This window comes from Felis catus, chromosome C2 (genome assembly GCF_018350175.1).
Source record: "Felis catus isolate Fca126 chromosome C2, F.catus_Fca126_mat1.0, whole genome shotgun sequence".
NCBI classification, from domain to species: Eukaryota; Metazoa; Chordata; class Mammalia; order Carnivora; family Felidae; genus Felis; species Felis catus.
The window spans coordinates 147,979,669-147,988,712 of NC_058376.1; positions in this window are offsets into that span (position 1 = coordinate 147,979,669).

Genomic DNA, 9,044 nt, shown 5'->3' on the forward strand with positions numbered 1-9,044 from the left:
GTGTGTATACACCACATTTTCTTTATCCATTCATCAGTTGATGGACATTTGGGCTCTTTCCATAATTTGGCTATTGTTGACAGCAGTGCTATAAACATTGGGGATGCAATTGCTATCAAAATAACCTCAGTATTTTTCACAGGGCTAGAACAAATAATTCTAAAATTTGTACAGAGCCAGAAAAGACCCAAATAGCCAAAGAAATCTTGAAAAAGAAAACCAAAGCAGGAGGCATCACAATCCCAGAATTCAAGCTATACTACAAAGCTATAATCATCAAGACAGTATGGTACTGGCACAAAAACAGACATTCACATCAATGGAACAGAATAGAGAACCCAGAATTGGACTCACAAATGTATGGCCAACTAATCTTTGACAAAGCAGGAAAGAATATTCAATGAAAAAAGACTGTCTTTTCAGCACATAGTGCTGGGAAAACTGGACAGCGACATGCAAAAGAATGAAACTGGACCACTTTCTTACACCATACAGAAAAATAAACTCAAATAGATAAAAGACTTAAATTTAAGACAGGAAACCATCAAAGTCATATAGGAGAAAACAGGCAGCAACCTCTTTGACATTGGCTGCAACAGCTTCTTACTAGACATGTCTCTGGAGGCAAGGGAAACAGAGGCAAAAATGAACTATTGGGACCTCATCAAGATAAAAAGCTTCTGCCCAGCAAAGGAAACAACAAAACCAAAAGGCAACTGACACAATGGGAGAAGGTATTTGCAAATGACATATTGGATAAAGGGTTAGTATCCAAAATCTATAATTCTCTTTTTTCTTTTTAGTGTGATACAGCTAATATTTCTTTATATATTGCCTTGCATAAATAATATCCACCAACATAGTAAAAATGATGGAAAATAAAGTTTTAACATCCACACATTTTGCAGGTTGGGGATATTAAAATTGCTGCCAGCGTGAACCTGACTCCTCATTCTGTTTACCTGCAAGGACAAAGGTAATAAGGAATCTGGGAGTATGGCAGAGGCTGAGGTCGAGATGGGCAAGCATGTTCTTCTATGTTTCTTAACTTCAGCCTGGCCGTCAGGGAACCTTTGGTCCCCAAGTGACCTGGGTGAATAGCATCCAAGTGGTCAACTTTGAGCATGAAAGTGTAAAGGATTTTGCCTGTTCCCAACTGAGGGAGAGAAAGATCAGAAGTACATTTCACTTGCATCTACTTGAATATATGAATGTGACCAAAAAACAAAGCACAAAAAAGAACAAAAATATTAAATAATGTAGCCAACTGTGCCTGATGATCTGGACAGGGAGCAGATGCCCTGGAATGAGAGAAGTGACTGATCTCCCAGTCAGTCTTGGTCCTTGTCTCTCAGAGTGCTGGAGCAAATGTGTGCACCTCTTCCCAACTCTGTGTTCAGTGACAATCACGTTGGTGGCCTGAAATTGGCTGTGCATCTGCACCATGGATATAAGCAAGTGCTACAAATGGGGATGCTCTGTTTCAGACAGTTGGTTGACCAGTTCGTCACTGCCTAACCTGCCTCCTGTAGTGGGGACACCTGGACACACTGAAGGTGCTTCTGGCATCTAAAGGTATGGATTTTTTTTTTTTTAATCTAATGTGAAGTCTTATGATAAGTCTGCTTCCTCCTCTGGTGCTCAGTTGAAGAAACAGCTGGATGTTTCTATACTGAAAGAGAAGTTGGCAGTTTCAGGATTACATAGGAAACTATTTATTTTTATTGTTTTTAATGTTTATTTTTGAGAGAGTGAGAGACTGAGACCTAGCGCGAGCAGGGGAGGGGCAGAGAAAGAGAGAGAATCCGAACAGGCTCCAGGCTCCGAGCTGTCAGCACAAATGCTGGGCTCAAACTCATGAACTGTGAGATCATGACTTGAGCCAACATTGGACACTTAACCAACTGAGCCACCCAGGCACCCCTAGGAAACTGGTTTTGTGTCTACAGCTCTGTAGAGTAATATTTATGTCTAAAGCTATGTGGTGATTGATTTTAGACATTTTTCAAATATAAATTCAAGGTAGTTCAAATGTGCTGACTTAAGACCATAGCTGCTGTGGCTTCTAAGTGGACTAATTCCCTTACTAATACGTATGTCCCAGAACAGCCAGTGATTCATTTTGGTGTTAAACAGTACAAGTCTGGGCCAGATTTAGCTAGCAACCAGAGTTGCATCTTGATATACTAAACCAAGGATACTTCTTTATTTTGGTCAAAACATTGCTGTGGTAACATGATCTCCTCAGAATTTACTGAGAATCATGGGGATATTTCTTGAGGAGAATTCACTTTCCTGGAGGTGAGGAGTTTGGGGATATAGTCTAAGACCTGTATCTAACCCTAAAATCTTAGATAAATTATTTCATTTCTCTGGATCTTCATCTGAGGGACGAGTTGTATAATAGCAGGTAATCTCATGCTCCTTCTAGCTCCTTTCTTCCGAAAGGAAAAACTAAGCCAGCTTGCAGCCAGTGTATATAGGATACAGTGTATATAAATATGCAAAGTCTATATGGCGTGATTAAAGAGGATGCTATCTGCCACTTGCCCGGTATATCCCCTCCACATATCCTCTGGCCCCATTAAGTGAATCCCTGCATAGGATTAGGGGAGTGTGGCACGGTGGCAAGGAGCCTCATGAAATAACTGCTACTTCCTAGCTGTGTGTCTTGGGCACATTACTTAACCTCTCTAAATCTTAGTTTCCTTGTATATAAATGGGTGGATCAAATACCTTCTTACAAAGCTATTGAAGATTAAATAAGACTGAGTATGTGAAAAGGCTTTGTAAGGTATAAAGCATAAAACACATATCACTGTAGTTTGGAATTTAAGATATCAAAATTGGGTGGCTTAGTCAGTTGAGCGTCTGACTCTCCATTTCGGTCATGATCCCAGGGTCATGGGATCAAGCCACATGTCACGCTCCACACTGAGCGTGGAGACTGCTTAATATTCTCTCTCTTTCCTCTTTCTCCCTCTGCCCCTCTCCCCCACTCACTCTCTCTCTCTCTCTTTTAAAAAAGATTAGAACAATAGTTCTGTGTAGAACATTGACATATACACAAAAACCAGTTAACTCTTCATAACCTAGAAAACAGTTTATATATACATTGATTCTTAGAGGTTATTGAATAGTGGATTTTTCCATCTGGAATTATTTAGGCCTTTTCTTTCTCTTTTTTTTTCACCAAGAGTACATAGTAATGTTAGAAGAAAATGACAGGCAAGAGAGAGGGGTGCTGTCTGGAGAGGGATCCGCTGGCCACCCAGTGGTCCTCCTCAACCATCACCCTTACTCCCCTGTGCCAACACACAGTCACCAGATCGTTTGTCAGGGACAAAGTCACATTGTCAGAGTTCAGAGAGACTGGTGTAGAAAGCAGAATCTCCTTTTATTAATTTACAAGAAGAGATTTAACCGTTGAGGGGCTGAATGTTTGCTTTTTTTTTTTTTTTTTCGGTTTTTGGTAACTTCTAGACACTTAAACGAGAACAGCAACCTATAACACAAAATCCCAAAGTACAGTGGCTTAACCCAGACAGAGTTTCTCTTTTCCGTAGAAGAAGTCTGTACATATTCAACTCCAGGCTGATATAGTAATTTCAGTGTATCATCTGGATATAAGCTTTTACCTTTTTATTCTGCCATCCTCAGCCTGTGACTTCCATGCTCCAGGCCACTTCATGTTCCAAGATGACCGATGAAGGCCAGTCATGATGTTCATGTGTCAGCAGCAGTTAGGAGGAAAGAAGAAAGAATGATACGCCACCTGTTTTGGGGGCTTTTCATTAGGCCCATCAACATTTCCACTTACATGTCATTGAAAATCTGGTCTCATAGCCTCCTCCAGCTGCAAGGGCAGTTGGAAACTGTGGTCTTTTGGGAAGGCACACTGCTTCCCCAAATAAAATTGGGGTTCTGTTATTAAAGATGCAAGGAAAAGGATGTTGCGATAGGCATTTCCATTGCAGTAGCCAAATTATAATCATAAGGTGGCTGAATGAGCAGAGAGAGCTAGATTTATGATTTGTCATTTAAGGTGCTAACACTTAAAAAATTTTTTTTTAAATGTTTGTTTATTTTGAGGGAGAGAGAGAGCGAGCAAGCCGGGAGGGGCAGAGAGAGAGACACACACACACAGAATCCAAACCAGGCCTCAGGCTGTGTGCTGACAGCTCAGAGTCTGATGTGGGGCTCAAACTCGAGAACTGCAAGATCATGACCTGAGTTGAAGTTGGACACAACCAACTGAGCCACCCAGGTGCCTCAGGTGCTAACGTTTAAGGCTGGGCTTCTCAGATTTCACTGTGAACTTGGATCACCAGAGATCCTGCTAAAATGCAGTTTCTTATTGAAAATATCAGAGGTCAGGGTGGAAATTCTGCACTTCTAATAAACTCCCAGATGATGCTGGTCTATAGACCACACTTGGAGTAGAAAAGCCCTAAAGCATCGCTCCTAAAATTATTGGCATTTTTCTCTAACAATTGGAGGACAACAGCTGATGCAACCAGCTTATCACACAGGGATCTGTGGGCTGGGGGTGACTTTGGTGTCTGGATTTGGAGTGAGTAGGAACCGGCTAAAGCTGAATGCACAGTTTGCTTTAACTAAACCTACTACAGCCACTTTCCGTTTAGAGCATCTGCCCTGCAAGCAGACAGACTGAAATTCCCTGTAAGGAAAGAGCTGAGGAAGATGGAGGGGTGAGAGCTGTTGGGGGAAGGTGTCATAGTCTTGACTCACAACTCAGCTTATCATTGATTGCCTGCCTGAGAGGACAGACCGTGGCTAGACCGAAGCAGGAGTTTAATTTTGCACTGCCGTGGGAAGTGTTTGTGGAAGTTCCTTGGATAGGGTCAAGGCCATCAAAATGGATATCCACCTTTCACCACCCATTGGAGAGACCAAAACTACAACATCAAACATCTCTTGCTCTTCCTTTCTCCTACTTAGCCCAACAGGCTTCTCCGGATCACATAGGGTAGTTCTTTCTGTTGTAGGTGGGACCCCATATTTCCATCAACTGCCCATTATTACTAGTTAAGCCAATGCTCCCAGAAAATGGGAGACACCAATATAGTCCTATATTTTAAACTCCTGGCAACATTTTTTGTGTGTGAAGAAAAGTCAGAATTGTAAAAAAATTTACTCTTTATCTTAAATGCTTATTTTTAGTTATTTTTATTTTTTAAATTTACATCCAAATTAGTTAGCATATAGTGCAACAATGATTTCGGGAGTAGATTCCTTAGTGCCCCTTACCCATTTAGCCCATCCCCCCCTCCCACAATCCCTCCTGTAACCCTCTGTTCTCCATATTTAAGAGTCTCTTATGTTTTGTCCCCCTCCTTAGTTTTATATTATTTTTGTTTCCCTTCCCTTATGTTCATCTGTTTTGTCTCTTAAAGTCCTCATATGAGTGAAGTCATATGATTTTTGTCTTTCTCTAACAAATTTCACTTAGCATGATAACCCTCTAGTTCCATCCACGTAGTTGCAAATGGCAAGATTTCATTCTTTTTGATTGTCGAGTCATACTCCATTGTATATATACACCACATCTTCTTTATCCATTCATCCGTCGATGGACATTTGGGCTGTTTCCATACTTTGGCTATTGTTGATAGTGCTGCTATAAACATTGGGGTGCATGTGTCCCTTCAAAACAGCACACCTGTATCCCTTGGATAAATACCTACTGGTACAATTGCAGGGTCGTAGGGTAGTTCTCTTTTCAATTTTTTGAGGAACCTCCATACTGTTTTCCAGAGTGGCTGCACCAGTTTGCATTCCCACCAGCAATGCAAAAGAGATCCTCCTTCTCTGCATCCTCGCCAACATCTGTTGTTGCCTGAGTTGTTAATGTTAGCCATTCTGACAGGTGTGGTGGTATCTCATTGTGGTTTTGATTTGTATTTCCCTGATGATGAGTGATGTTGAGCATTTTTTCATGTGTCGGTTGGCCATCTGGATGTCTTTGAAGAAGTGTCCATTCATGTCTTTTGCCCATTTCTTCACTGGATTATTTGTTTTTTGTGTGTTGAGTTTTTGATAGGTTCTTTATAGATTTTGGATACTAGCCCTTTATCTGATATGTCATTTGCAAATATCTTCTCCTATTCTGTCGGTTGCCTTTTAGTTTTGCTGATTGTTTCCTTTGCTGTGCAGAAGCTTTTTATTTTGATGAGGTCCCAGTAGTTCATTTTTGCTTTTGTTTCCCTTGCCTCCAGAGACGTGTTGAGTAAGAAGTTGCCGAGGCCAAGATCAAAGAGGTTTTTGCCTGCTTTCTCCTCGAAGATTTTGATGGCTTCCTGTCTTACATTTAGGCCTTTCGTCCATCTTGAGTTTATTTTTGTATATGGTGTAAGAAAGTGGTCCAGGTTCATTCTTCTATATGTCGCTGTCCAGTTTTCCGAGCACCACTTGCTGAAGAGACTGTCTTTATTCCATTGGCTATTCTTTCTTGCTTTGTCAAAGATCAGTTGGCCATACATTTGTGGGTCCATTTCTGGGTTCTCTATTTTGTTCCATTGATGTGAATGTCTGTTTTTGTGCCAGTACCATACTGTCTTGATGATTACAGCTTTGTAGTACAGCTTGAAGTCCATAATTATTATTTTAATGATAGAAAGGGGGAGACTCATTTAGCATGTGGATTTTGCCCTTCTTGAACACTGATGTGCTGCCTGGAGATGCAATAGCCATTTTGCCATCAAGAGTATGGAAGTCAAATGCCAAGGATGGAAGGGCAGAGAGATGCAAGAGATATGGGTTCTTAATGACATTGTGGATTTGTCATATTAGGCTTGAACTACCTGCCTTTGGACTTCCTGATATATGAGAAAAAAAGTTCCTTATTTGGGACTTCTCTTTGATGTCCACTTTTGCTTTGCCATTTTTTACTCTTTCCCCCTCCACCTTCCAAATACTGTTATACTTCAAGATATGTCCTGATGCAAATGTATGATGAAGGCAGACATGACTGAGGAAAGAGTAACCAATAGGCCAGAGAGGAAGAGCCATGGATTCTAACAGTGGTGATAAGTCTTAGGCTGACGTCACTTATAAGAGTGGCTTGATTAGTAAACTCCAGATGCTTTGGGCAAGCAACCTTTTCAAACTTTAATATACAAACAAATCACCAAGGGATCTGGTTAAAATGCAGTGTTTGATTCAGTAGGTTGTTGGGAGAAGTAAAGTGCCAGGGGCCCTGAGTGACCCTGCATGTTCTTGCTGGCTATGCTAAGAATGCAAGGCCCTTGACTCCTTGTTACCTGGGCCATTTCTTAGGGTTGTTTTTGCTGTGAGTAACTTTGAGGGATGAGGTAAAATCCCTCTGCACCATTCCCACCCCCCCCACCCCCCGCCCAAAAGTAAAAAGCATGCTTGCTTACTGCTCACTCTGAAAGCAGTGAGCTCCCTAAGCTAAGTGTTCCTCAGCTGTGATGCAATTAGTGTCACAGTCAGTGTCCTGGGCCTCTTCCCTGTGGAACTTGAAGGGGCAGGTGGACCCAGTGCAAACCAGCAGCATTGGTTGCTCATGCTGCTTGCTCTACTATGAGTAATAAAATCCTTTGTCTCTAGCTTAGGAGTCTTGTGTCCTCTGTCAGTATCCATGAGAGTAACAGACTCATTTATTAGCTTGACAGTGGGGTAAAAGCTCCAATCCTTCACAGAAGTTGATATGAGCTTCGGGTGGAACCTGAGATTGTGCGTGTCTATAAGCTATCATGTACTTCTGTTGCCACTAGTGTGCTGACCGCACTTTGAATAGTAATAATCTTGAGATTTCAAGTCAGCAAGCTACTTTACAGTTCTGACTGAGCTTCCTCACCTACAAAGTAAGAGGAGTGTGAAGGTCTCTTCCCATTTTAACACAGTGACTCCAGGCCGCAATTACCAGCAGCAAGTAGGGCCTCCTCCCATCCATTCATTCCTTCAACCAATGTCTTTATTTATCCATCATTTGTAAAGTACCAGGGATAAGAAGGATGAGCAATTCCTGGATGTGCTCACAGAGTTGGGCAATGAGCAGAAGTTACCCCAGAAATACATATATGGATGGTACCAAATAAGTCAGTTGCCTCTTTGAGCTGTCATTCTTAGGTTGAGTGTCCGTATAATTTATTCCAGACCCGGGTACTTTTCAGAGTGAAAGGGGATGCTGTTAATAGTTACAATGGGGTGACAGACGTAAATCTGCTCAGTCCTGGGTCAACATATGCTCAGTGCCTTAGGAAGCTGTAGTTTATCCAGACTTTCTTTTTCAATTCAAATGAACATTTATCAAGCCTATATTAAATAGGGCATGGTTAAGAAGTGCCCCTTCCCCATCTGTGTACAATCCCCTCCACCCTGCTATTTCTCCTTAGTTGAGTCCATCCTGTGTCCACTAGTTTTCTACACGTATGCAACCTATAGTTACGCAGTCTTATACTGTAATGGCAGACTTGTTCAGAAGTTCAGAATCTTTTTAGAAAGTGATGGATAGCAGAATGACGGTCACAGCTAACGGTGATGTGTTTCATTTTAAACAAGTTCTGAGAAGGACTTCCCGTGCAGGTGCTGCTCTGGTCTGGTGCTCCACAGTCATGATAAATAGCAGTGACATCTGGGGCATAATTGTCACTCAAAAAACTCATAATATGAATTGAATTGGAATCAACTGTGGCTTCTGGCTTCTTCCACAAAGCTGATAGTGTTTGACTCCTTATCAGTAGACAACTCAAAAGCCTGTGTGTCCTCCAAATACCGTCAGTGGTTGACTCCAGGTCAGTGGTCAAGACTAGGGCAGCGGTCAATTCCAGATGTAGTGTGGGGAAACTCCCAGCTAGGAAGAACCAGGGAGAGAGGATCGGGGCCTTGTGGAGCATGGTGACAGCGGAGAGTGCAAGAGGCTCACCAAAGCGAGCAGGGAGGTATGCAGGCCCTTACTGTGATCCAGAATTTCTAATCCTCTCATCCCTCTTCACCCCTTCCCTTCCCTCCTTGCATAGATCCTCAAACATCCTGTTGCATTACCTTGAAAGCCCATC